The sequence below is a fragment of the Oncorhynchus gorbuscha genome, linkage group LG15 (assembly GCF_021184085.1).
Source record: "Oncorhynchus gorbuscha isolate QuinsamMale2020 ecotype Even-year linkage group LG15, OgorEven_v1.0, whole genome shotgun sequence".
Taxonomy (NCBI): Eukaryota; Metazoa; Chordata; class Actinopteri; order Salmoniformes; family Salmonidae; genus Oncorhynchus; species Oncorhynchus gorbuscha.
The window spans coordinates 14,762,649-14,790,174 of NC_060187.1; positions in this window are offsets into that span (position 1 = coordinate 14,762,649).

Here is a 27,526-nt window from a genome sequence, read left to right on the forward strand (position 1 = left end):
GAGATGTTTTCTCCTCCTCCTGTTAGTGAGATGTTTACTCCTTCCCCTGTTAGTGAGATGTTTACTCCTCCTCCTGTTAGTGAGATGTTTTCTCCTCCTCCTGTTAGTGAGATGTTTACTCCTCCTGTTAGTGAGATGTTTACTCCTTCTGTTAGTGAGATGTTTACTCCTTCCCCTGTTAGTGAGATGTTTACTCCTCCTCCTCCTGTTAGTGAGATGTTTACCCTCCTAGTGAGATGTTTACTCCTCCTGTTAGTGAGATGTTTACTTCTGTTAGTGAGATGTTTTCTCCTGTTAGTGAGATGTTTACTCCTCCTCCTGTTAGTGAGATGTTTACTCCTCCTCCTGTTAGTGAGATGTTTACTCCTCCTCCCTCCTGTTAGTGAGATGTTTACTCCTCCTCCTGTTAGTGAGATGTTTACTCCTCCTCCTGTTAGTGAGATGTTTACTCCTTCCCCTGTTAGTGAGATGTTTTCTCCTCCTGTTAGTGAGATGTTTTCTCCTCCTCCTGTTAGTGAGATGTTTACTCCTCCTGTTAGTGAGATGTTTACTCCTCCTCCTGTTAGTGAGATGTTTCCTCCTCCTCCTGTTAGTGAGATGTTTACTCCTCCTGTTAGTGAGATGTTTACTCCTCCTGTTAGTGAGATGTTTACTCCTCCTCCTGTTAGTGAGATGTTTACTCCTCCTGTTAGTGAGATGTTTACTCCTTCCTGTTAGTGAGATGTTTACTCCTTCCCTGTTAGTGAGATGTTTACTCCTCCTGTTAGTGAGATGTTTACTCCTTCCCCTGTAAGTGAGATGTTTTCTCCTCCTCCTGTTAGTGAGATGTTTTCTCCTCCCCCTGTTAGTGAGATGTTTACTCTGCCTGTTAGTGAGATGTTTTCTCCTCCTCCTGTTAGTGAGATGCTTTCTCCTCCTCCTGTTAGTGGGATGTTTACTCCTTCCCGTTAGTGAGATGTTTTCTCCTCCTCCTGTTAGTGAGATGTTTACTCCTTCCCCTGTTAGTGAGATGTTTTCTCCTCCTCCTGTAAGTGAGATGTTTACTCCTTCCCCTGTTAGTGAGATGTTTACTCCTCCTGTTAGTGAGATGTTTACTCCTTCTGTTAGTGAGATGTTTACTCCTTCCCCTGTTAGTGAGATGTTTTCTCCTCCTCCTGTTAGTGAGATGTTTACTCCTTCCCCTGTTAGTGAGATGTTTACTCCTCCCGTTAGTGAGATGATGTTTTACTCCTTCCCTGTTAGTGAGATGTTTTCTCCTCCTCCTGTTAGTGAGATGTTTACTCCTCCTGTTAGTGTTTTAGTGAGATGTTTACTCCTCCCCCTGTTAGTGAGATGTTTACTCCTCCTCCTGTTAGTGAGATGTTTACTCCTTCCCCTGTTAGTGAGATGTTTTCTCCTCCTCCTGTTAGTGAGATGTTTTCTCCTCCTGTTAGTGAGATGTTTACTCCTTCCCCTGTTAGTGAGATGTTTACTCCTCCTCCTGTTAGTGAGATGTTTACTCCTTCCCCTGTTAGTGAGATGTTTACTCCTCCTCCTGTTAGTGAGATGTTTTCTCCTCCTCCTGTTAGTGAGATGTTTACTCCTCCCCTGTTAGTGAGATGTTTACTCCTCCTCCTGTTAGTGAGATGTTTACTCCTCCTCCTGTTAGTGAGATGTTTTCTCCTCCTCCTGTTAGTGAGATGTTTACTCCTTCCCCTGTTAGTGAGATGTTTACTCCTCCTCCTGTTAGTGAGATGTTTACTCCTCCTGTTAGTGAGATGTTTACTCCTCCTGTTAGTGAGATGTTTACTCCTTCCCCTGTTAGTGAGATGTTTACTCCTCCTGTTAGTGAGATGTTTACTCCTCCTCCTGTTAGTGAGATGTTTTCTCCTCCTCCTGTTAGTGAGATGTTTGAGATGTTTACTCCTCCTCCTGTTAGTGAGATGTTTACTCCTCCTCCTGTTAGTGAGATGTTTTCTCCTCCTCCTGTTAGTGAGATGTTTACTCCTTCTCCTGTTAGTGAGATGTTTACTCCTCCTCCTGTTAGTGAGATGTTTACTCCTCCTCCTGTTAGTGAGATGTTTACTCCTCCTCCTGTTAGTGAGATGTTTACTCCTCCTCCTGTTAGTGAGATGTTTACTCCTTCCCCTGTTAGTGAGATGTTTACTCCTTCCCCTGTTAGTGAGATGTTTACTCCTTTCCTGTTAGTGAGATGTTTACTCCTCCTCCTGTTAGTGAGATGTTTACTCCTCCTGTTAGTGAGATGTTTTCTCCTCCTCCTGTTAGTGAGATGTTTACTCCTCCTGTTAGTGAGATGTTTTCTCCTCCTCCTGTTAGTGAGATGTTTTCTCCTCCTCCTGTTAGTGAGATGTTTACTCCTTCCCCTGTTAGTGAGATGTTTACTCCTCCTGTTAGTGAGATGTTTTCTCCTCCTCCTGTTAGTGAGATGTTTTCTCCTCCTCCTGTTAGTGAGATGTTTACTCCTCCTCCTGTTAGTGAGATGTTTTCTCCTCCTCCTGTTAGTGAGATGTTTTCTCCTCCTCCTGTTAGTGAGATGTTTACTCCTCCTCCTGTTAGTGAGATGTTTTCTCCTCCTCCTGTTAGTGAGATGTTTACTCCTTCTCCTGTTAGTGAGATGTTTACTCCTCCTGTTAGTGAGATGTTTACTCCTCCTCCTGTTAGTGAGATGTTTACTCCTCTTCCTGTTTGTGAGATGTTTACTCCTCCTGTTAGTGAGATGTTTACTCCTCCTCCTGTTTGAGATGTTTACTCCTCCCCTGTTAGTGAGATGTTTACTCCTCCTCCTCCTGTTAGTGAGATGTTTACTCCTCCTCCTGTTATGAGATGTTTTCTCCTCCTCCTGTTAGTGAGATGTTTACTCCTTCCCCTGTTAGTGAGATGTTTACTCCTCCTCCTGTTAGTGAGATGTTTACTCCTCCTGTTAGTGAGATGTTTACTTTTTAGTGAGATGTTTACTCCTCCTCCTGTTAGTGAGATGTTTACTCCTCCCCTGTTAGTGAGATGTTTTCTCCTCCTCCTGTTAGTGAGATGTTTACTCCTTCTCCTGTTAGTGAGATGTTTACTCCTCCTCCTCCCCTGTTAGTGAGATGTTTACTCCTCCTCCTGTTAGTGAGATGTTTAGTTATGTTTTTCTCCTCCTCCTGTTAGTGAGATGTTTACTCCTTCCCTGTTAGTGAGATGTTTACTCCCTCCTCCTGTTAGTGAGATGTTTACTCCTCCTCCTGTTAGTGAGATGTTTACTCCTCCTGTTAGTGAGATGTTTACTCCTCCTCCTGTTAGTGAGATGTTTACTCCTCCTCCTGTTAGTGAGATGTTTACTCCTCCTCCTGTTAGTGAGATGTTTACTCCTCCTCCTGTTAGTGAGATGTTTTCTCCTCCTCCTGTTAGTGAGATGTTTACTCCTTCTCCTGTTAGTGAGATGTTTACTCCTCCTCCTGTTAGTGAGATGTTTACTCCTCCTGTTAGTGAGATGTTTACTCCTCCTCCTGTTAGTGAGATGTTTACTCCTCCTCCTGTTAGTGAGATGTTTACTCCTCCCCTGTTAGTGAGATGTTTACTCCTGTTAGTGAGATGTTTACTCCTTCCCCTGTTAGTGAGATGTTTACCTGTTAGTGAGATGTTTACTCCTCCTGTTAGTGAGATGTTTACTCCTGTTAGTGAGATGTTTACTCCTCCTGTTAGTGAGATGTTTACTCCTCCTGTTAGTGAGATGTTTTCTCCTCCTCCTGTTAGTGAGATGTTTTCTCCTCCTCCTGTTAGTGAGATGTTTACTCCTTCCCCTGTTAGTGAGATGTTTACTCCTCCTCCTGTTAGTGAGATGTTTACTCCTCCCTGTTAGTGAGATGTTTACTCCTCCCTGTTAGTGAGATGTTTACTCCTCCTGTTAGTGAGATGTTTACTCCTCCTCCTGTTAGTGAGATGTTTTCTCTCCTCCTCCTGTTAGTGAGATGTTTACTCCTCCTCCTGTTAGTGAGATGTTTTCTCCTCCTGTTAGTGAGATGTTTCCTTCTCCTGTTAGTGAGATGTTTACCCTCCTGTTAGTGAGATGTTTTCTCCTCCTCCTGTTAGTGAGATGTTTTCTCTGTTAGTGAGATGTTTACTCCTCCTCTCCTGTTAGTGAGATGTTTTCTCCTCCTCCTGTTAGTGAGATGTTTTCTCCTCCTCCTGTTAGTGAGATGTTTACTCCTTCCCTGTTAGTGAGATGTTTACTCCTCCTCCTGTTAGTGAGATGTTTACTCCTCCTGTTAGTGAGATGTTTCCTGTTAGTGAGATGTTTACTCCTCCTCCTGTTAGTGAGATGTTTACTCTTCCTGTTAGTGAGATGTTTACTCCTCCTGTTAGTGAGATGTTTACTCCTCCTGTTAGTGAGATGTTTACTCCTCCTCCTGTTAGTGAGATGTTTTCTCCTCCTCCTGTTAGTGAGATGTTTTCTCCTCCTCCTGTTAGTGAGATGTTTTCTCCTCCTCCTGTTAGTGAGATGTTTAGTTTTCTCCTCCTCCTGTTAGTGAGATGTTTTCTCCTCCTCCTGTTAGTGAGATGTTTTCTCCTCCTCCTGTTAGTGAGATGTTTATGTTAGTGAGATGTTTACTCCTCCTCCTGTTAGTGAGATGTTTACTCCTCCTGTTAGTGAGATGTTTCTCCTCCTCCTGTTAGTGAGATGTTTTCTCCTCCTCCTGTTAGTGAGATGTTTACTCCTCCTGTTAGTGAGATGTTTACTCCTTCCACTGTTAGTGAGATGTTTACTCCTTCCCCTGTTAGTGAGATGTTTACTCCTTCCCCTGTTAGTGAGTGAGATGTTTACTCCTTCCCTGTTAGTGAGATGTTTAGTTAGTGAGATGTTTACTCCTCCTCCTGTTAGTGAGATGTTTTCTCCTCCTCCTGTTAGTGAGATGTTTACTCCTCCTCCCTTTCCTGTTAGTGAGATGTTTACTCCTTCTCCTGTTAGTGAGATGTTTATGAGATGTTTTCCTCTCCTCCTGTTAGTGAGATGTTTTCTCCTCCTCCTGTTAGTGAGATGTTTACTCCTCCTCCTGTTAGTGAGATGTTTACTCCTTCCCCTGTTAGTGAGATGTTTTCTCCTCCTCCTGTTAGTGAGATGTTTACTCCTCCTCCTGTTAGTGAGATGTTTACTACTCCTCCTGTTAGTGAGATGTTTACTCCTCCTCCTGTTAGTGAGATGTTTTCTCCTCCTCCTGTTAGTGAGATGTTTTCTCCTCCTGTTAGTGAGATGTTTACTCCTCCCCTGTTAGTGAGATGTTTACTCCTTTTACTCCTTCCCCTGTTAGTGAGATGTTTTCTCCTCCTCCTGTTAGTGAGATGTTTACTCCTCCTCCTGTTAGTGAGATGTTTACTCCTCCTGTTAGTGAGATGTTTTCCCTGTTAGTGAGATGTTTACTCCTCCTCCTGTTAGTGAGATGTTTACTCCTCCTGTTAGTGAGATGTTTACTCCTCCTCCTGTTAGTGAGATGTTTACTCCTCCTCCTGTTAGTGAGATGTTTTCTCCTCCTCCTGTTAGTGAGATGTTTACTCCTCCTGTTAGTGAGATGTTTACTCCTTCCCTGTTAGTGAGATGTTTTCTCCTCCTCCTGTTAGTGAGATGTTTACTCCTCCTCCTGTTAGTGAGATGTTTATGTTTGAGATGTTTACTCCTCCTCCTGTTAGTGAGATGTTTACTCCTCCTCCTGTTAGTGAGATGTTTACTCCTCCTCCTGTTAGTGAGATGTTTTCTCCTGTTAGTGAGATGTTTACTCCTCCTCCTGTTAGTGAGATGTTTACTCCTCCTGTTAGTGAGATGTTTACTCCTCCTCCCCCTGTTAGTGAGATGTTTACTCCTCCTGTTAGTGAGATGTTTTCTCCTGTTAGTGAGATGTTTTCTCCTCCTCCTGTAAGTGAGATGTTTACTCCTTCCCCTGTTAGTGAGATGTTTACTCCTCCTGTTAGTGAGATGTTTACTCCTTCTGTTAGTGAGATGTTTACTCCTCCTCCTGTTAGTGAGATGTTTTCTCCTCCTCCTGTTAGTGAGATGTTTACTCCTCCTCCTGTTAGTGAGATGTTTACTCCTTCCCCTGTTAGTGAGATGTTTACTCCTCCCTGTTAGTGAGATGTTTTCTCCTCCTCCTGTTAGTGAGATGTTTACTCCTGTTAGTGAGATGTTTTCTCCTCCTCCTGTTAGTGAGATGTTTACTCCCTCCCCTGTTAGTGAGATGTTTACTCCTCCTCCCCTGTTAGTGAGATGTTTTCTCCTCCTCCTGTTAGTGAGATGTTTGAGATGTTTTCTCCTCCTCCCCTGTTAGTGAGATGTTTACTTTGTTAGTGAGATGTTTTCTCCTCCTCCTGTTAGTGAGATGTTTACTCCTCCTGTTAGTGAGATGTTTACTCCTTCCCCTGTTAGTGAGATGTTTACTCCTCCTGTTAGTGAGATGTTTACTCCTCCTGTTAGTGAGATGTTTACTCCTCCTCCTGTTAGTGAGATGTTTTCTCCTCCTCCTGTTAGTGAGATGTTTACTCCTCCTCCTGTTAGTGAGATGTTTTCTCCTCCTCCTGTTAGTGAGATGTTTACTCCTCCTCCTGTTAGTGAGATGTTTACTCCTTCTCCTGTTAGTGAGATGTTTACTCCTCCCCTGTTAGTGAGATGTTTACTCCTCCTGTTAGTGAGATGTTTACTCCTCCTGTTAGTGAGATGTTTTCTCCTCCTCCTGTTAGTGAGATGTTTACTCCTCCTGTTAGTGAGATGTTTTCTCCTCCTCCTGTTAGTGAGATGTTTTCTCCTCCTCCTGTTAGTGAGATGTTTTCTGTTAGTGAGATGTTTACTCCTCCTGTTAGTGAGATGTTTACTCCTCCTCCTGTTAGTGAGATGTTTACTCCTTCCCCTGTTAGTGAGATGTTTACTCCTCCTCCTGTTAGTGAGATGTTTACTCCTCCTCCTGTTAGTGAGATGTTTACTCCTCCTGTTAGTGAGATGTTTACTCCTTCTCCTGTTAGTGAGATGTTTTCTCCTCCTCCTGTTAGTGAGATGTTTACTCCTGTTAGTGAGATGTTTACTCCTCCTCCTGTTAGTGAGATGTTTTCTCCTCCTCCTGTTATGTTTACTCCTCCTCCTGTTAGTGAGATGTTTACTCCTCCTCCTGTTAGTGAGATGTTTACTCCTCCTCCTGTTAGTGAGATGTTTACTCCTCCTCCCTCCTGTTAGTGAGATGTTTACTCCTCCTCCTGTTAGTGAGATGTTTACTCCTCCTGTTAGTGAGATGTTTTCCTCCTCCTGTTAGTGAGATGTTTTCTCCTCCTCCTGTTAGTGAGATGTTTACTCCTCCTGTTAGTGAGATGTTTTACTCCTCCTGTTAGTGTGTTTAGTTAGTGATGTTTACTCCTCCTGTTAGTGAGATGTTTTCCTCCCTGTTAGTGAGATGTTTTCTCCTCCTCCTGTTAGTGAGATGTTTTCTCCTCCTCCTGTTAGTGAGATGTTTACTCCTTCCCTGTTAGTGAGATGTTTACTCCTCCCTCCCTCCTGTTAGTGAGATGTTTTCTCCTCCTCCTGTTAGTGAGATGTTTTCTCCTCCTCCTGTTAGTGAGATGTTTTCTCCTCCTCCTGTTAGTGAGATGTTTACTCCTGTTAGTGAGATGTTTACCCTCCTGTTAGTGAGATGTTTACTCCTCCTGTTAGTGAGATGTTTACTCCTCCTGTTAGTGAGATGTTTTCTCCTCCTCCTGTTAGTGAGATGTTTACCTGTTAGTGAGATGTTTACTCCTCCTCCCTCCTGTTAGTGAGATGTTTTCTCCTCCTCCTGTTAGTGAGATGTTTACCTGTTAGTGAGATGTTTACTCCTCCTGTTAGTGAGATGTTTACTCCTGTTAGTGAGATGTTTACTCCTCCTCCTGTTAGTGAGATGTTTACTCCTCCTCCTGTTAGTGAGATGTTTACTCCTCCTCCTGTTAGTGAGATGTTTACTCCTTTAGTCCTCCTCCTGTTAGTGAGATGTTTACTCCTCCCTGTTAGTGAGATGTTTACTCCTCCTCCTGTTAGTGAGATGTTTACTCCTCCTGTTAGTGAGATGTTTTCTCCTCCTCCTGTTAGTGAGATGTTTACTCCTTCTCCTGTTAGTGAGATGTTTACTCCTCCTCCTCCTGTTAGTGAGATGTTTACTCTCCTCCTGTTAGTGAGATGTTTTCTCCTCCTCCCTGTTAGTGAGATGTTTACTCCTCCTCCCTGTTAGTGAGATGTTTACTCCTCCTCCTGTTAGTGAGATGTTTTCTCCTCCTCCTGTTAGTGAGATGTTTTCTCCTCCTCCTGTTAGTGAGATGTTTTCCCTCCTCCTGTTAGTGAGATGTTTACTCCTTCCCTGTTAGTGAGATGTTTACTCCTCCTCCTGTTAGTGAGATGTTTACTCCTCCTCCTGTTAGTGAGATGTTTACTCCTCCTGTTAGTGAGATGTTTACCTGTTAGTGAGATGTTTTCTCCTCCTCCTGTTAGTGAGATGTTTACTCCTTCCCCTGTTAGTGAGATGTTTTCTCCTCCTCCTGTTAGTGAGATGTTTACTCCTCCTCCCTTCCCTGTTAGTGAGATGTTTACTCCTCCTCCTGTTAGTGAGATGTTTTCTCCTCTCCTGTTAGTGAGATGTTTTCTCCTCCTCCTGTTAGTGAGATGTTTACTCCTCCTCCTGTTAGTGAGATGTTTTCCTCCTCCTGTTAGTGAGATGTTTACTCCTCCTCCTGTTAGTGAGATGTTTACTCCTCTCCTGTTAGTGAGATGTTTACTCCTCCTCCTGTTAGTGAGATGTTTACTCCTCCTGTTAGTGAGATGTTTACCCTCCTCCTGTTAGTGAGATGTTTTCTCCTCCTCCTGTTAGTGAGATGTTTACTCCTCCTGTTAGTCCTCCTGTTAGTGAGATGTTTACTCCTTCCCCTGTTAGTGAGATGTTTACTCCTTTCTCCTTAGTGAGATGTTTAGATGAGATTTACTCCTTCTCCTGTTAGTGAGATGTTTACTCCTCCTGTTAGTGAGATGTTTTCTCCTCCTCCTGTTAGTGAGATGTTTTCTCCTCCTCCTGTTAGTGAGATGTTTTCTCCTCCTCCTGTTAGTGAGATGTTTACTCCTCCTGTTAGTGAGATGTTTACTCCTTTCCGTTAGTGAGATGTTTACTCCTCCTCCTCCTTCCCTGTTAGTGAGATGTTTACTCCTCCTGTTAGTGAGATGTTTACTCCTCCTCCTGTTAGTGAGATGTTTTCTCCTCCTCCTGTTAGTGAGATGAGATGTTTACTCCTCCTGTTAGTGAGATGTTTACTCCTCCTCCTGTTAGTGAGATGTTTACTCCTCCTCCTGTTAGTGAGATGTTTACTCCTCCTCTCCTCCTGTTAGTGAGATGTTTTCTCCTCCTCCTGTTAGTGAGATGTTTTCTCCTCCTCCTGTTAGTGAGATGTTTACTCCTTCTCCTGTTAGTGAGATGTTTACTCCTCCTGTTAGTGAGATGTTTTCTCCTCCTCCTGTTAGTGAGATGTTTACTCCTCCTCTGTTAGTGAGATGTTTTCTCCTCCTCCTGTTAGTGAGATGTTTACTCCTCCTGTTAGTGAGATGTTTTCCCTCCTGTTAGTGAGATGTTTACTCCTCCTCCTGTTAGTGAGATGTTTACTCCTCCTGTTAGTGAGATGTTTACTCCTCCTCCTGTTAGTGAGATGTTTTCTCCTCCTCCTGTTATGAGATGTTTTCTCCTCCTCCTGTTAGTGAGATGTTTAGTGAGATGTTTACTCCTTCCCCTGTTAGTGAGATGTTTTCTCCTCCTCCTGTTAGTGAGATGTTTTCTCCTCCTCCTGTTAGTGAGATGTTTTCTCCTCCTCCTGTTAGTGAGATGTTTTCTCCTCCTCCTGTTAGTGAGATGTTTACTCCTTCTCCTGTTAGTGAGATGTTTACTCCTGTTAGTGAGATGTTTCTCCTCCTGTTAGTGAGATGTTTTCTCCTCCTCCTGTTAGTGAGATGTTTACTCCTCCTGTTAGTGAGATGTTTTCTCCTCCTCCTGTTAGTGAGATGTTTACTCCTCCTCCTGTTAGTGAGATGTTTACTCCTCCTGTTAGTGAGATGTTTACTCCTCCTCCTGTTAGTGAGATGTTTACTCCTTCTCCTGTTAGTGAGATGTTTACTCCTCCTGTTAGTGAGATGTTTTCTTCTCCTCCTGTTAGTGAGATGTTTTCTCCTCCTCCTGTTAGTGAGATGTTTTCTCCTCCTCCTGTTAGTGAGATGTTTACTCCTTCCCCTGTTAGTGAGATGTTTACTCCTTCCCCTGTTAGTGAGATGTTTTCTCCTCCTCCTGTTAGTGAGATGTTTTCTCCTCCTCCTGTTAGTGAGATGTTTTCTCCTCCTCCTGTTAGTGAGATGTTTACTCCTTCCTGTTAGTGAGATGTTTACTCCTTCTCCTGTTAGTGAGATGTTTACTCCTCCTGTTAGTGAGATGTTTTCTTCTCCTCCTGTTAGTGAGATGTTTTCTCCTCCTCCTGTTAGTGAGATGTTTACTCTTCCTGTTAGTGAGATGTTTTCTCCTCCTCCTGTTAGTGAGATGTTTACTCCTCCTGTTAGTGAGATGTTTTCTCCTCTGTTAGTGAGATGTTTAGTTATGAGATTTTACTCCTTCTCCTGTTAGTGAGATGTTTACTCCTCCTCCTCCTGTTAGTGAGATGTTTTCTCCTCCTCCTGTTAGTGAGATGTTTTCTCCTCCTCCTGTTAGTGAGATGTTTACTCCTCCTCCTGTTAGTGAGATGTTTTGTCCTGTTAGTGAGATGTTTTCTCCTTTGAGATGTTTACTCCTCCCTCCCTCCTGTTAGTGAGATGTTTACTCCTCCTGTTAGTGAGATGTTTACTCCTTCCCCTGTTAGTGAGATGTTTTCTCCTCCTCCTGTTAGTGAGATGTTTACTCCTTCCTCCTGTTAGTGAGATGTTTACTCCTCCTCCTGTTAGTGAGATGTTTACTCCTCCTCCTGTTAGTGAGATGTTTTCTCCTCCTCCTGTTAGTGAGATGTTTACTCCTCCCCTGTTAGTGAGATGTTTACTCCTTCCCCTGTTAGTGAGATGTTTACTCCTCCTCCTGTTAGTGAGATGTTTTCTCCTCCTCCTGTTAGTGAGATGTTTACTCCTCCTCCTGTTAGTGAGATGTTTTCTCCTCCTCCTGTTAGTGAGATGTTTACTCCTTCCCCTGTTAGTGAGATGTTTACTCCTCCTGTTAGTGAGATGTTTTCTCCTCCTCCTGTTAGTGAGATGTTTTCTCCTCCTCCTGTTAGTGAGATGTTTAGTTTCCTCCTCCTCCTGTTAGTGAGATGTTTTCTCCTCCTCCTGTTAGTGAGATGTTTTCTCCTCCTCCTGTTAGTGAGATGTTTACTCCTCCTGTTAGTGAGATGTTTACTCCTCCTCCTGTTAGTGAGATGTTTTCTCCTCCTCCTGTTAGTGAGATGTTTACTCCTCCTGTTAGTGAGATGTTTTCTCCTCCTCCTGTTAGTGAGATGTTTACTCCTCCTCCTGTTAGTGAGATGTTTACTCCTCCTCCTGTTTTAGTGAGATGTTTTACTCCTTCCCTGTTAGTGAGATGTTTACTCCTCCTGTTAGTGAGATGTTTTCTTCTCATCCTGTTAGTGAGATGTTTTCTCCTCCTCCTGTTAGTGAGATGTTTTCTCCTCCTCCTGTTAGTGAGATGTTTACTCCTTCCCCTGTTCGTGAGATGTTTACTCCTTCTCCTGTTAGTCCTCCTGTTAGTGAGATGTTTTCTCCTCCTCCTGTTAGTGAGATGTTTTCTCCTCCTCCTGTTAGTGAGATGTTTACTCTTCCTGTTAGTGAGATGTTTACTCCTTCCCTGTTAGTGAGATGTTTACTCCTCCTCCTGTTAGTGAGATGTTTACTCCTCCTGTTAGTGAGATGTTTTCCCTGTTAGTGAGATGTTTACTCCTTCCTGTTAGTGAGATGTTTTCTCCTCCTCCTGTTAGTGAGATGTTTACTCCTCCTGTTAGTGAGATGTTTTCTCCTCCTCCTGTTAGTGAGATGTTTACTCCTCCTGTTAGTGAGATGTTTACTCCTTCTCCTGTTAGTGAGATGTTTACTCCTCCTGTTAGTGAGATGTTTACTCCTCCTCCTGTTAGTGAGATGTTTTCTCCTGTTAGTGAGATGTTTTCTCCTCCTCCTGTTAGTGAGATGTTTACTCCTCCCTGTTAGTGAGATGTTTACCTCCTCCTGTTAGTGAGAGATGTTTTCTCCTCCTCCTGTTAGTGAGATGTTTACTCCTTCCCTGTTAGTGAGATGTTTACTCCTCCTCCTGTTAGTGAGATGTTTATGTTTGAGATGTTTACTCTCCTCCTCCTGTTAGTGAGATGTTTTCTCCTCCTGTTAGTGTTAGTGAGATGTTTACTCCTCCTCCTGTTAGTGAAATGTTTACTCCTCCTCCTGTTAGTGAGATGTTTACTCCTCCTCCTGTTAGTGAGATGTTTACTCCTCCCCTGTTAGTGAGATGTTTACTCCTCCTCCTGTTAGTGAGATGTTTACTCCTTCCACTGTTAGTGAGATGTTTACTCCTCCTCCTGTTAGTGAGATGTTTTCTCCTCCTCCTGTTAGTGAGATGTTTACTCCTCCTGTTAGTGAGATGTTTACTCCTTCTCCTGTTAGTGAGATGTTTTCTCCTCCTCCTGTTAGTGAGATGTTTTCTCCTCCTCCTGTTAGTGAGATGTTTACTCCTTCCTGTTAGTGAGATGTTTTCTCCTCCTCCTGTTAGTGAGATGTTTACTCTGCCTGTTAGTTTACTCCTTCCCTGTTAGTGAGATGTTTACTCCTCCTGTTAGTGAGATGTTTTCCTCCTGTTAGTGAGATGTTTTCTCCTCCTCCTGTTAGTGAGATGTTTACTCCTCCTCCTGTTAGTGAGATGTTTACTCCTCCTCCTGTTAGTGAGATGTTTACTCCTCCTCCTGTTAGTGAGATGTTTACTCCTCCTCCTGTTAGTGAGATGTTTACTCCTTCTCCTGTTAGTGAGATGTTTACTCCTCCTCCTGTTAGTGAGATGTTTACTCCTCCTCCTGTTAGTGAGATGTTTACTCCTCCTCCTGTTAGTGAGATGTTTTCTCCTCCTCCTGTTAGTGAGATGTTTACTCCTTCCCCTGTTAGTGAGATGTTTTCTCCTCCTCCTGTTAGTGAGATGTTTACTCCTCCTGTTAGTGAGATGTTTTCTCCTCCTCCTGTTAGTGAGATGTTTTCTCCTCCTCCTGTTAGTGAGATGTTTACTCCTCCTCCTGTTAGTGAGATGTTTACTCCTTCCCCTGTTAGTGAGATGTTTACTCCTCCTGTTAGTGAGATGTTTACTCCTTCTCCTGTTAGTGAGATGTTTACTCCTCCTCCTGTTAGTGAGATGTTTTCTCCTCCTCCTGTTAGTGAGATGTTTTCTCCTCCTCCTGTTAGTGAGATGTTTACTCCTTCCCCTGTTAGTGAGATGTTTACTCCTTCTCCTGTTAGTGAGATGTTTTCTCCTCCTGTTAGTGAGATGTTTTCCCTGTCCTGTTAGTGAGATGTTTTCTCCTCCTCCTGTTAGTGAGATGTTTACTCCTTCCTGTTAGTGAGATGTTTACTCCTTCTCCTGTTAGTGAGATGTTTACTCCTCCTGTTAGTGAGATGTTTTCTTCTCCTTGTTAGTGAGATGTTTTCTCCTCCTCCTGTTAGTGAGATGTTTACTCCTTCCTGTTAGTGAGATGTTTTCTCCTCCTCCTGTTAGTGAGATGTTTACTCCTCCTGTTAGTTAGTGAGATGTTTACTCCTCCTGTTAGTCCCTGTTAGTGAGATGTTTACTCCTCCTGTTAGTGAGATGTTTACTCCTCCTCCTGTTAGTGTTTACTCCTCCTCCTGTGTGAGATGTTTTCTCCTCCTCCTGTAAGTGAGATGTTTACTCCGTCCCCTGTTAGTGAGATGTTTTCTCCTCCTGTTAGTGAGATGTTTACTCCTCCTCCTGTTAGTGAGATGTTTACTCCTCTTCCTGTTTGTGAGATGTTTACTCCTCCTCCTGTTAGTGAGATGTTTACCCTGTTAGTGAGATGTTTCTCCTCCTCCTGTTAGTGAGATGTTTTCTCCTCCTCCTGTTAGTGAGATGTTTACTCCTCCTCCCTCCTGTTAGTGAGATGTTTACTCCTCCTCCTGTTAGTGAGATGTTTTCTCCTCCTCCTGTTAGTGAGATGTTTACTCCTCCTCCTGTTAGTGAGATGTTTACTCCTCCCTGTTAGTGAGATGTTTTCTCCTCCTCCTGTTAGTGAGATGTTTTCTCCTGTTAGTGAGATGTTTACTCCTCCTCCTGTTAGTGAGATGTTTACTCCTCCTGTTAGTGAGATGTTTACTCCTCCTCCTGTTAGTGAGATGTTTACTCCTGTTAGTGAGATGTTTACTCCTCCTGTTAGTGAGATGTTTTCTCCTCCTCCTGTTAGTGAGATGTTTACCCTCCCTGTTAGTGAGATGTTTACTCCTCCTCCTGTTAGTGAGATGTTTACTCCTCCTCCTGTTAGTGAGATGTTTAGATTTTACTCCTCCTCCTGTTAGTGAGATGTTTTCTCCTCCTCCTGTTAGTGAGATGTTTACTCCTCCTCCTGTTAGTGAGATGTTTACTCCTCCTGTTAGTGAGATGTTTACTCCTCCTCCTCCTGTTAGTGAGATGTTTACTCTCCTCCTCCTGTTAGTGAGATGTTTACTCCTCCCCTGTTAGTGAGATGTTTACTCCTCCTCCTGTTAGTGAGATGTTTACTCCTTCCCTCCTCCTGTTAGTGAGATGCTTACTCCTTCTCCTGTTAGTGAGATGTTTACTCCTCCTGTTAGTGAGATGTTTTCTTCTCATCCTGTTAGTGAGATGTTTTCTCCTCCTCCTGTTAGTGAGATGTTTTCTCCTCCTCCTGTTAGTGAGATGTTTACTCCTTCCCCTGTTAGTGAGATGTTTACTCCTTCTCCTGTTAGTGAGATGTTTACTCCTCCTGTTAGTGAGATGTTTTCTCCTCCTCCTGTTAGTGAGATGTTTTCTCCTCCTCCTGTTAGTGAGATGTTTACTCCTCCTGTTAGTGAGATGTTTACTCCTTCTCCTGTTAGTGAGATGTTTACTCCTCCTCCTGTTAGTGAGATGTTTACTCCTCCTCCTGTTAGTGAGATGTTTACTCCTTCCTGTTAGTGAGATGTTTTCTCCTCCTCCTGTTAGTGAGATGTTTACTCCTTCCCCTGTTAGTGAGATGTTTTCTCCTCCTCCTGTTAGTGAGATGTTTACTCCTCCTGTTAGTGAGATGTTTACTGTTAGTGAGATGTTTACTCCTCCTCCCCTGTTAGTGAGATGTTTACTCCTCCTCCTGTTAGTGAGATGTTTTCTCCTCCTCCTGTTAGTGAGATGTTTTCTCCTCCTCCTGTTAGTGAGATGTTTACTCCTCCTCCTCCTGTTAGTGAGATGTTTTCTCCTCCTCCTGTTAGTGAGATGTTTTCTCCTCCTCCTGTTAGTGAGATGTTTACTCCTTCCTGTTAGTGAGATGTTTACTCCTCCTCCTGTTAGTGAGATGTTTACTCCTCCTGTTAGTGAGATGTTTACCTGTTAGTGAGATGTTTTCTCCTCCTGTTAGTGAGATGTTTACTCCTCCCCTGTTAGTGAGATGTTTACTCCTCCTCCTGTTAGTGAGATGTTTACTCCTCCTCCTGTTAGTGAGATGTTTTCTCCTCCTCCTGTTAGTGAGATGTTTACTCCTCCTGTTAGTGAGATGTTTACTCCTCCTCCTGTTAGTGAGATGTTTACTCCTTCCCCTGTTAGTGAGATGTTTACTCCTCCTCCTGTTAGTGAGATGTTTACTCCTCCTCCTGTTAGTGAGATGTTTACTCCTCCTGTTAGTGAGATGTTTACTCCTCCCTGTTAGTGAGATGTTTTCTCCTCCTCCTGTTAGTGAGATGTTTACTCCTCCTCCTGTTAGTGAGATGTTTACTCCTCCTGTTAGTGAGATGTTTTCTCCTCCTCCTGTTAGTGAGATGTTTACTCCTCCTGTTAGTGAGATGTTTTCTCCTCCTCCTGTTAGTGAGATGTTTTCTCCTCCTCCTGTTAGTGAGATGTTTACTCCTGTTAGTGAGATGTTTACTCCTTCTCCTGTTAGTGAGATGTTTACTCCTCCTGTTAGTGAGATGTTTACTCCTCCCCTGTTAGTGAGATGTTTACTCCTTCCCCTGTTAGTGAGATGTTTACTCCTCCTCCTGTTAGTGAGATGTTTTCTCCTCCTCCTGTTAGTGAGATGTTTACTCCTCCTCCTGTTAGTGAGATGTTTACTCCTCCTCCTGTTAGTGAGATGTTTACTCCTCCTGTTGTGAGATGTTTTCTCCTCCTCCTGTTAGTGAGATGTTTACTCCTTCTCCTGTTAGTGAGATGTTTACTCCTCCTCCTGTTAGTGAGATGTTTACTCCTCCTCCCTCCTGTTAGTGAGATGTTTTCTCCTCCTCCTGTTAGTGAGATGTTTATGAGATTTTACTCCTCCTCCTGTTAGTGAGATGTTTACTCCTGAGATGTTTACTCCCCTGTTAGTGAGATGTTTACTCCTCCTCCCTCCTGTTAGTGAGATGTTTACTCCTTCCCTGTTAGTGAGATGTTTACTCCTCCTCCTGTTAGTGAGATGTTTACTCCTCCTCCTGTTAGTGAGATGTGTTTTACTCCTCCCTGTTAGTGAGATGTTTACTCCTCCTCCTGTTAGTGAGATGTTTTCTCCTCCTCCTGTTAGTGAGATGTTTTCTCCTCCTCCTGTTAGTGAGATGTTTAGTGAGATGTTTTCTCCTCCTCCTGTTAGTGAGATGTTTTCTCCTCCTCCTGTTAGTGAGATGTTTACTCCTCCTCCTGTTAGTGAGATGTTTACTCCTCCTCCTGTTAGTGAGATGTTTACCCTCCTGTTAGTGAGATGTTTACTTCCTGTTAGTGAGATGTTTACTCCTCCTGTTAGTGAGATGTTTACTCCTCCTCCTGTTAGTGAGATGTTTACTCCTTCCCCCTGTTAGTGAGATGTTTTCTCCTCCTCCTGTTAGTGAGATGTTTACTCCTCCCCTGTTAGTGAGATGTTTACTCCTTCCCCTGTTAGTGAGATGTTTACTCCTCCCCCTGTTAGTGAGATGTTTACTCCTTCCCTGTTAGTGAGATGTTTACTCCTTCCCCTGTTAGTGAGATGTTTTCTCCTCCTCCTGTTAGTGAGATGTTTACTCCTTCCCCTGTTAGTGAGATGTTTACTCCTCCTCCTGTTAGTGAGATGTTTACTCCTCCTCCTGTTAGTGAGATGTTTTCTCCTCCTCCTGTTAGTGAGATGTTTACTCCTCCTCCTGTTAGTGAGATGTTTACTCTCCTCCTCCTGTTAGTGAGATGTTTACTCCTCCTGTTAGATGTTTACTCCTCCTCCTGTTAGTGAGATGTTTACTCCTCCTCCTGTTAGTGAGATGTTTACTCCTCCTCCTGTTAGTGAGATGTTTACTCCTCCTCCTGTTAGTGAGATGTTTACTCCTTCCCCTGTTAGTGAGATGTTTTCTCCTCCTCCTGTTAGTGAGATGTTTACTCCTTCCCCTGTTAGTGAGATGTTTACTCCTCCTGTTAGTGAGATGTTTACTCCTGTTAGTGAGATGTTTTCTCCTCCTCCTGTTAGTGAGATGTTTTCTCCTCCTCCTGTTAGTGAGATGTTTACTCCTCCCCTGTTAGTGAGATGTTTTCTCCTCCTCCTGTTAGTGAGATGTTTTCTCCTCCTCCTGTTAGTGAGATGTTTACTCCTTCTCCTGTTAGTGAGATGTTTACTCCTCCTCCTGTTAGTGAGATGTTTACTCCTCCTGTTAGTGAGATGTTTACTCCTCCTGTTAGTGAGATGTTTTCTCCTGTTAGTGAGATGTTTACTCCTCCCCTGTTAGTGAGATGTTTACTCCTCCTCCTGTTAGTGAGATGTTTTCTCCTCCTCCTGTTAGTGAGATGTTTTCTCCTCCTCCTGTTAGTGAGATGTTTTACTCCTCCTGTTAGTGAGATGTTTACTCCTTCCCTGTTAGAGATGTTTACTCCTCCTCCTGTTAGTGAGATGTTTTCTCCTCCTCCTGTTAGTGAGATGTTTTCTCCTCCTCCTGTTAGTGAGATGTTTACTCCTCCTGTTAGTGAGATGTTTACTCCTTCCTCCTGTTAGTGAGATGTTTACTCCTTCTCCTGTTAGTGAGATGTTTACTCCTCCTCCTGTTAGTTTTCTCCTCCTCCTGAGATGTTTACTCCTCCTCCTGTTAGTGAGATGTTTACTCCTCCCCCTGTTAGTGAGATGTTTACTCCTTCCCCTGTTAGTGAGATGTTTACTCCTCCTCCTGTTAGTGAGATGTTTTCTCCTCCTCCTGTTAGTGAGATGTTTACTCCTCCTCCTGTTAGTGAGATGTTTACTCCTCCTGTTAGTGAGATGTTTACTCCTCCTGTTAGTGAGATGTTTACTCCTCCCCTGTTAGTGAGATGTTTACTCCTCCTCCTGTTAGTGAGATGTTTACTCCTTCCCCTGTTAGTGAGATGTTTTCTCCTCCTCCTGTTAGTTTTTACTCCTTCCCTGTTAGTGAGATGTTTACTCCTCCTGTTAGTGAGATGTTTACTCCTTCCCTGTTAGTGAGATGTTTACTCCTCCTGTTAGTGAGATGTTTACTCCTTCTCCTGTTAGTGAGATGTTTACTCCTCTCCTCCTCCCTGTTAGTGAGATGTTTACTCCTTCCCCTGTTAGTGAGATGTTTTCTCCTCCTCCTGTTAGTGAGATGTTTACTCCTCCTCCTTCCCTGTTAGTGAGATGTTTACTCCTCCCTGTTAGTGAGATGTTTACTCCTCCTCCTGTTAGTGAGATGTTTTCTCCTCCTCCTGTTAGTGAGATGTTTACTCCTCCTCCTGTTAGTGAGATGTTTTGTTTCTCCTCCTCCTGTTAGTGAGATGTTTACTCCTTCCTCCTGTTAGTGAGATGTTTTCTCCTCCTCCTGTTAGTGAGATGTTTACTCCTCCTCCTGTTAGTGAGATGTTTACTCCTCCTGTTAGTGAGATGTTTACTCCTCCTGTTAGTGAGATGTTTACTCCGTCCCCTGTTAGTGAGATGTTTACTCCTCCTGTTAGTGAGATGTTTACTCCTCCTCCTGTTAGTGAGATGTTTACTCCTCCTCCTGTTAGTGAGATGTTTACTCTCCTCTCCTCTCCTCCTGTTAGTGAGATGTTTTCTCCTCCTCCTGTTAGTGAGATGTTTACTCCTCCCCTGTTAGTGAGATGTTTACTCCTCCTCCTGTTAGTGAGATGTTTACTCCTCCCCTTAGTGAGATGTTTACTCCTCCTCCTGTTAGTGAGATGTTTACTCCTCCTCCTGTTAGTGAGATGTTTATGTTTTCTCCTCCTCCTGTTAGTGAGATGTTTTCTCCTCCTCCTGTTAGTGAGATGTTTACTCCTCCTCCTGTTAGTGAGATGTTTTCTCCTCCTCCTGTTAGATGTTTACTCCTCCTCCTGTTAGTGAGATGTTTACTCCTCCTCCTGTTAGTGAGATGTTTACTCCTCCTCCTGTTAGTGAGATGTTTACTCCTCCTGTTAGTGAGATGTTTACTCCTCCTCCTGTTAGTGAGATGTTTTCTCCTCCTCCTGTTAGTGAGATGTTTACCTCCTCCTGTTAGTGAGATGTTTACTCCTCCTGTTTGAGATGTTTACTCCTTCCCTGTTAGTGAGATGTTTACTCCTTCCTGTTAGTGAGATGTTTACCCTCCTGTTAGTGAGATGTTTACTCCTTCCCTGTTAGTGAGATGTTTACTCCTCCTGTTAGTGAGATGTTTACTCCCTCCTGTTAGTGAGATGTTTTCTCCTCCTCCTGTTAGTGAGATGTTTTCTCCTCCTCCTGTTAGTGAGATGTTTACTCCTCCTGTTAGTGAGATGTTTAGAGATGTTTACTCCTCCTGTTAGTGAGATGTTTACTCCTGTTAGTGAGATGTTTACTCCTCCTGTTAGTGAGATGTTTTCTCCTCCTCCTGTTAGTGAGATGTTTTCTCCTCCTCCTGTTAGTGAGATGTTTACTCCTCCTCCTGTTAGTGAGATGTTTACTCCTCCTGTTAGTGAGATGTTTACCCTGTTAGTGAGATGTTTACTCCTCCTCCCCTGTTAGTGAGATGTTTACTCCTCCTCCTGTTAGTGAGATGTTTTCTCCTCCTCCTGTTAGTGAGATGAGATGTTTTACTCCTTCTCCTGTTAGTGAGATGTTTACTGTTAGTGAGATGTTTACTGTTTGAGATGTTTACTCCTCCTCCTGTTAGTGAGATGTTTACCTCCTGTTAGTGAGATGTTTACTCCTCCCTGTTAGTGAGATGTTTACTCCTTCCTCCTGTTAGTGAGATGTTTACTCCTCCTCCTGTTAGTGAGATGTTTATCCTCCTGTTTGAGATGTTTACTCCTCCTGTTAGTGAGATGTTTTCTCCTCCTCCTGTTAGTGAGATGTTTACTCCTCCTCCTGTTAGTGAGATGTTTACTCCTCCTCCTGTTAGTGAGATGTTTACTCCTCCTCCTGTTAGTGAGATGTTTACTCCTCCTCCCTCCTGTTAGTGAGATGTTTTCTCCTCCTCCTGTTAGTGAGATGTTTACTCCTTAGTGAGATGTTTACCCTCCTCCTGTTAGTGAGATGTTTACTCCTCCTCCTGTTAGTGAGATGTTTACTCCTCTCCTGTTAGTGAGATGTTTTCTCCTCCTCCTGTTAGTGAGATGTTTTCTCCTCCTCCTGTTAGTGAGATGTTTACTCCTTCTCCTGTTAGTGAGATGTTTACTCCTCCTCCTGTTAGTGAGATGTTTTTACTCCTCCTCCTGTTAGTGAGATGTTTTCTCCTCCTCCTGTTAGTGAGATGTTTACTCCTCCTGTTAGTGAGATGTTTACTCCTCCTCCTGTTAGTGAGATGTTTACTCCTCCTCCTGTTAGTGAGATGTTTACTCCTCCTCCTGTTAGTGAGATGTTTACTCCTCCTCCTGTTAGTGAGATGTTTTCTCCTCCTCCTGTTAGTGAGATGTTTACTCCTCCTCCTGTTAGTGAGATGTTTACTCCTCCCCTGTTAGTGAGATGTTTACTCCTCCCTGTTAGTGAGATGTTTTCTCCTGTTAGTGAGATGTTTTCTCCTCCTCCTGTTAGTGAGATGTTTACTCCTGTTAGTGAGATGTTTTCCTGTTAGTGAGATGTTTACTCCTCCCCTGTTAGTGAGATGTTTTCTCCTCCTCCTGTTAGTGATGATGTTTTACTCCTCCTGTTAGTGAGATGTTTACTCCTCCCCTGTTAGTGAGATGTTTACTCCTCCCCTGTTAGTGAGATGTTTACTCCTCCTCCTGTTAGTGAGATGTTTACTCCTCCTGTTAGTGAGATGTTTACTCCTCCTCCTGTTAGTGAGATGTTTACTCCTCCTCCTGTTAGTGTTTTCTCCTCCTCCTGTTAGTGAGATGTTTACTCCTCCCCTGTTAGTGAGATGTTTACTCCTCCTCCTGTTAGTGAGATGTTTACTCCTCCTCCTGTTAGTGAGATGTTTACTCCTCCCTGTTAGTGAGATGTTTTCTCCTCCTCCTGTTAGTGAGATGTTTACTCCTTCCCCTGTTAGTGAGATGTTTTCTCCTCCTCCTGTAAGTGAGATGTTTACTCCTTCCCCTGTTAGTGAGATGTTTACTCCTCCTGTTAGTGAGATGTTTTCTCCTCCTCCTGTTAGTGAGATGTTTTCTCCTCCTCCTGTTAGTGAGATGTTTACTCCTCCTGTTTGAGATGTTTACTCCTCCTCCTGTTAGTGAGATGTTTACTCCTTCCCTGTTAGTGAGATGTTTACTCCTCCTGTTATGAGATGTTTTCTCCTCCTGTTAGTGAGATGTTTTCCTGTTAGTGAGATGTTTACTCCTCCTCCTGTTATGAGATTTTACTCCTCCTCCTGTTAGTGAGATGTTTAGTGAGATGTTTTCTCCTCCTCCTGTTAGTGAGATGTTTACTCCTCCTGTTAGTGAGATGTTTTCTCCTCCCATTAGTGAGATGTTTTCTCCTCCTCCTGTTAGTGAGATGTTTACTCCTCCTCCTGTTAGTGAGATGTTTACTCCTCCTGTTAGTGAGATGTTTACTCCTTCCCCTGTTAGTGAGATGTTTACTCCTCCTGTTAGTGAGATGTTTACTCCTTCCCCTGTTAGTGAGATGTTTTCTCCTCCTCCTGTTAGTGAGATGTTTACTCCTTCTCCTGTTAGTGAGATGTTTACTCCTTCCCCTGTTAGTGAGATGTTTACTCCTTCCTGTTAGTGAGTGAGATGTTTTCTCCTCCTCCTGTTAGTGAGATGTTTTCTCCTCCTCCTGTTAGTGAGATGTTTACTCTCCTGTTAGTGAGATGTTTACTCCTCCTCCCTCCTGTTAGTGAGATGTTTACTCCTTCCCTGTTAGTGAGATGTTTTCTCCTCCTCCTGTTAGTGAGATGTTTACTCCTGTTAGTGAGATGTTTTCTCCTGTTAGTGAGATGTTTACTCCTCCTGTTAGTGAGATGTTTTCTCCTCCTCCTGTTAGTGAGATCCTCCTCCTGTTAGTGAGATGTTTACTCCTTCTCCTGTTAGTGAGATGATGTTTGAGATGTTTACCTCCTCCCCTGTTAGTGAGATGTTTTCTCCTCCTCCTGTTAGTGAGATGTTTTCTCCTCCTCCTGTTAGTGAGATGTTTACTCCTCCTCCTGTTAGTGAGATGTTTACTCCTCCTCCTGTTAGTGAGATGTTTACTCCTTCCTCCTGTTAGTGAGATGTTTACTCCTTCCACTGTTAGTGAGATGTTTACTCCTCCTCCTGTTAGTGAGATGTTTTCTCCTCCTCCTGTTAGTGAGATGTTTTCTCCTCCTCCTGTTAGTGAGATGTTTACTCCTCCTGTTAGTGAGATGTTTACTCCTTTCCGTTAGTGAGATGTTTACTCCTCCTGTTAGTGAGATGCTTACTCCTTCTCCTGTTAGTGAGATGTTTACTCCTCCTGTTAGTGAGATGTTTTCTCCTCCTCCTGTTAGTGAGATGTTTTCTCCTCCTCCTGTTAGTGAGATGTTTTCTCCTCCTCCTGTTAGTGAGATGTTTACTCCTTCCCCTGTTAGTGAGATGTTTACTCCTTCTCCTGTTACTCCTCCTGTTAGTGAGATGTTTTCTCCTCCTCCTGTTAGTGAGATGTTTTCTCCTCCTCCTGTTAGTGAGATGTTTACTCTTCCTGTTAGTGAGATGCTTACTCCTTCTCCTGTTAGTGAGATGTTTACTCCTCCTGTTAGTGAGATGTTTTCCTCCTGTTAGTGAGATGTTTTCTCCTCCTCCTGTTAGTGAGATGTTTACTCTTCCTGTTAGTGAGATGTTTTCTCCTCCTCCTGTTAGTGAGATGTTTACTCCTCCTGTTAGTGAGATGTTTTCTCCTCCTCCTGTTAGTGAGATGTTTACTCCTCCTGTTAGTGAGATGTTTACTCCTTCCCCTGTTAGTGAGATGTTTACTCCTCCTGTTAGTGAGATGTTTACTCCTCCTCCTGTTAGTGAGATGTTTACTCCTTTAGTGAGATCCTCCTCCCTGTTAGTGAGATGTTTACTCCTCCTGTTAGTGAGATGTTTTCTCCTGTTAGTGAGATGTTTACTCCTCCTGTTAGTGAGATGTTTACCTGTTAGTGAGATGTTTACTCCTCCTGTTAGTGAGATGTTTTCCTGTTAGTGAGATGTTTTCTCCTCCTCCTGTTAGTGAGATGTTTTCTCCTCCTCCTGTCAGTGAGATGTTTACTCCTCCTCCTGTTAGTGAGATGTTTTCTCCTCCTCCTGTTAGTGAGATGTTTTCTCCTCCTCCTATTGGTGAGATGTTTTCTCCTCCTCCTGTTAGTGAGATGTTTACTCCTTCTCCTGTTAGTGAGATGTTTACTCCTCCTCCTGTTAGTGAGATGTTTACTCCTCCTCCTGTTAGTGAGATGTTTACTCCTCCTCCTGTTAGTGAGATGTTTACTCCTCCTGTTAGTGAGATGTTTTCTCCTCCTCCTGTTAGTGAGATGTTTACTCCTCCTCCTGTTAGTGAGATGTTTGAGATGTTTACTCTCCTCCTCCTGTTAGTGAGATGTTTACTCCTTCTCCTGTTAGTGAGATGTTTACTCCTCCTCCTGTTAGTGAGATGTTTACTTTCCTGTTAGTGAGATGTTTACTCCTCCTCCTGTTAGTGAGATGTTTTCTCCTCCTCCTGTTAGTGAGATGTTTACTCCTCCTGTTAGTGAGATGTTTACTCCTCCTCCTGTTAGTGAGATGTTTTCTCCTCCTCCTGTTAGTGAGATGTTTTCTCCTCCTCCTGTTAGTGAGATGTTTTCTCCTCCTCCTGTTAGTGAGATGTTTACTCCTTCCCTGTTAGTGAGATGTTTACTCCTCCTGTGTTAGTGAGATGTTTTCCTCCTCCTGTTAGTGAGATGTTTTCTCCTCCTCCTGTTAGTGAGATGTTTACTCCTCCTGTTAGTGAGATGTTTACTCCTCCTCCTGTTAGTGAGATGTTTTCTTTCCTGTTAGTGAGATGTTTTCTCCTCCTCCTGTTAGTGAGATGTTTACTCCTCCTCCTGTTAGTGAGATGTTTACTCCTTCCCCTGTTAGTGAGATGTTTACTCCTTTCCTGTTAGTGAGATGTTTACTCCTCCTCCTCCTGTTAGTGAGATGTTTACTCCTCCTGTTAGTGAGATGTTTACTCCTCCTCCTGTTAGTGAGATGTTTTCTCCTCCTCCTGTTAGTGTGATGTTTTCTCCTCCTCCTGTTAGTGAGATGTTTACTCCTCCTGTTAGTGAGATGTTTACTCCTCCTCCTGTTAGTGAGATGTTTACTCCTTCCACTGTTAGTGAGATGTTTACTCCTCCTGTTAGTGAGATGTTTACTCCTCCTCCTGTTAGTGAGATGTTTTCTCCTCCTCCTGTTAGTGAGATGTTTTCTCCTCCTCCTGTTAGTGAGATGTTTACTCCTCCTGTTAGTGAGATGTTTACTCCTCCTCCTGTTAGTGAGATGTTTTCTCCTCCTCCTGTTAGTGAGATGTTTACTCCTCCTGTTAGTGAGATGTTTACTCCTCTCCTGTTAGTGAGATGTTTACTCCTCCTGTTAGTGAGATGTTTTCTCTCCTCCTGTTAGTGAGATGTTTACTCCTTCCCTGTTAGTGAGATGTTTTTCCTCCTCCTGTTAGTGAGATGTTTACTCCTCCTGTTAGTGAGATGTTTACCCTTCTTGTTAGTGAGATGTTTACTCCTCCCTCCTCCTCCTGTTAGTGAGATGTTTTCTCCTCCTCCTGTTAGTGAGATGTTTGAGATGTTTACTCCTCCTGTTAGTGAGATGTTTTCTCCTCCTCCTGTTAGTGAGATGTTTACTCCTCCTCCTGTTAGTGAGATGTTTACTCCTCCCCTGTTAGTGAGATGTTTACTCCTCCTCCTGTTAGTGAGATGTTTACTCCTCCTCCTGTTAGTGAGATGTTTTCTCCTCCTCCTGTTAGTGAGATGTTTTCTCCTCCTCCTGTTAGTGAGATGTTTACTCCTTCCTGTTAGTGAGATGTTTACTCCTCCTGTTAGAGATGTTTACTCCTTCCTCCTCCTGTTAGTGAGATGTTTACTCCTTCCCCTGTTAGTGAGATGTTTACTCCTCCTGTTAGTGAGATGTTTTCTTCTCCTCCTGTTAGTGAGATGTTTTCTCCTCCTCCTCCTGTTAGTGAGATGTTTACTCCTCCTCCTGTTAGTGAGATGTTTTCTCCTCCTCCTGTCAGTGAGATGTTTACTCCTTCCCCTGTTAGTGAGATGTTTTCTCCTCCTCTTGTTAGTGAGATGTTTACTCCTTCCCCTGTTAGTGAGATGTTTACTCCTCCTCCTGTTAGTGAGATGTTTACTCCTCCTCCTGTTTAGTGAGATGTTTACTCCTTCCCCTGTTAGTGAGATGTTTACTCCTCCTGTTAGTGAGATGTTTTCTCCTCCTCCTGTTAGTGAGATGTTTACTCCTTCCCCTGTTAGTGAGATGTTTACTCCTCCTGTTAGTGAGATGTTTTCTCCTCCTCCTGTTAGTGAGATGTTTTCTCCTCCTCCTGTTAGTGAGATGTTTACTCCTCCTCCTGTTAGTGAGATGTTTACTCCTCCTCCTGTTAGTGAGATGTTTTCTCCTCCTCCTGTTAGTGAGATGTTTTCTCCTCCTCCTGTTAGTGAGATGTTTACTCCTTCCTCCTGTTAGTGAGATGTTTACTCCTCCTCCTGTTAGTGAGATGTTTACTCCTCCTGTTAGTGAGATGTTTACTCCTCCTGTTAGTGAGATGTTTTCTCCTCCTCCTGTTAGTGAGATGTTTACTCCTCCTGTTAGTGAGATGTTTTCTCCTCCTCCTGTTAGTGAGATGTTTTCTCCTCCTCCTGTTAGTGAGATGTTTACTCCTCCTCCTGTTAGTGAGATGTTTTCTCCTCCTCCTGTTAGTGAGATGTTTTCTCCTCCTCCTGTTAGTGGGATGTTTACTCCTTCCCGTTAGTGAGATGTTTTCTCCTCCTCCTGTTAGTGAGATGTTTACTCCTTCCCCTGTTAGTGAGATGTTTTCTCCTCCTCCTGTTAGTGAGATGTTTACTCCTCCTGTTAGTGAGATGTTTACTCCTCCTCCTGTTAGTGAGATGTTTACTCCTCCTCCTGTTAGTGAGATGTTTACTCCTCCTCCTGTTAGTGAGATGTTTACTCCTTCTCCTGTTAGTGAGATGTTTACTCCTTCCCCTGTTAGTGAGATGTTTACTCCTCCTCCTGTTAGTGAGATGTTTACTCCTCCTCCTGTTAGTGAGATGTTTACTCCTCCTCCTGTTAGTGAGATGTTTTCTCCTCCTCCTGTTAGTGAGATGTTTTCTCCTCCTCCTGTTAGTGAGATGTTTACTCCTCCTGTTAGTGAGATGTTTTCTCCTCCTCCTGTTAGTGAGATGTTTTCTCCTCCTGTTAGTGAGATGTTTACTCCGCCTGTTAGTGAGATGTTTTCTCCTCCTCCTGTTAGTGAGATGTTTTCTCCTCCTCCTGTTAGTGAGATGTTTACTCTGCCTGTTAGTGAGATGTTTTCTCCTCCTCCTGTTAGTGAGATGTTTACTCCTCCTGTTAGTGAGATGTTTTCTCCTCCTCCTGTTAGTGAGATGTTTTCTCCTCCTCCTGTTAGTGAGATGTTTTCTCCTCCTCCTGTTAGTGAGATGTTTACCTGTTAGTGAGATGTTTACTCCTCCTCCTGTTAGTGAGATGTTTACTCCTCCTCCTGTTAGTGAGATGTTTCCTCTCCTGTTAGTGAGATGTTTACTCTCCTGTTAGTGAGATGTTTACTCCTCCTCCTGTTAGTGAGATGTTTACTCCTCCTCCTGTTAGTGAGATGTTTTCTCCTCCTCCTGTTAGTGAGATGTTTACTCCTCCTGTTAGTGAGATGTTTACTCCTCCTCCTGTTAGTTAGTGAGATGTTTACTCCTCCTGTTAGTGAGATGTTTTCTCCTCCTCCTGTTAGTGAGATGTTTTCTCCTCCTCCTGTTAGTGAGATGTTTACTCCTTTCCTGTTAGTGAGATGTTTACTCCTCCTCCTGTTAGTG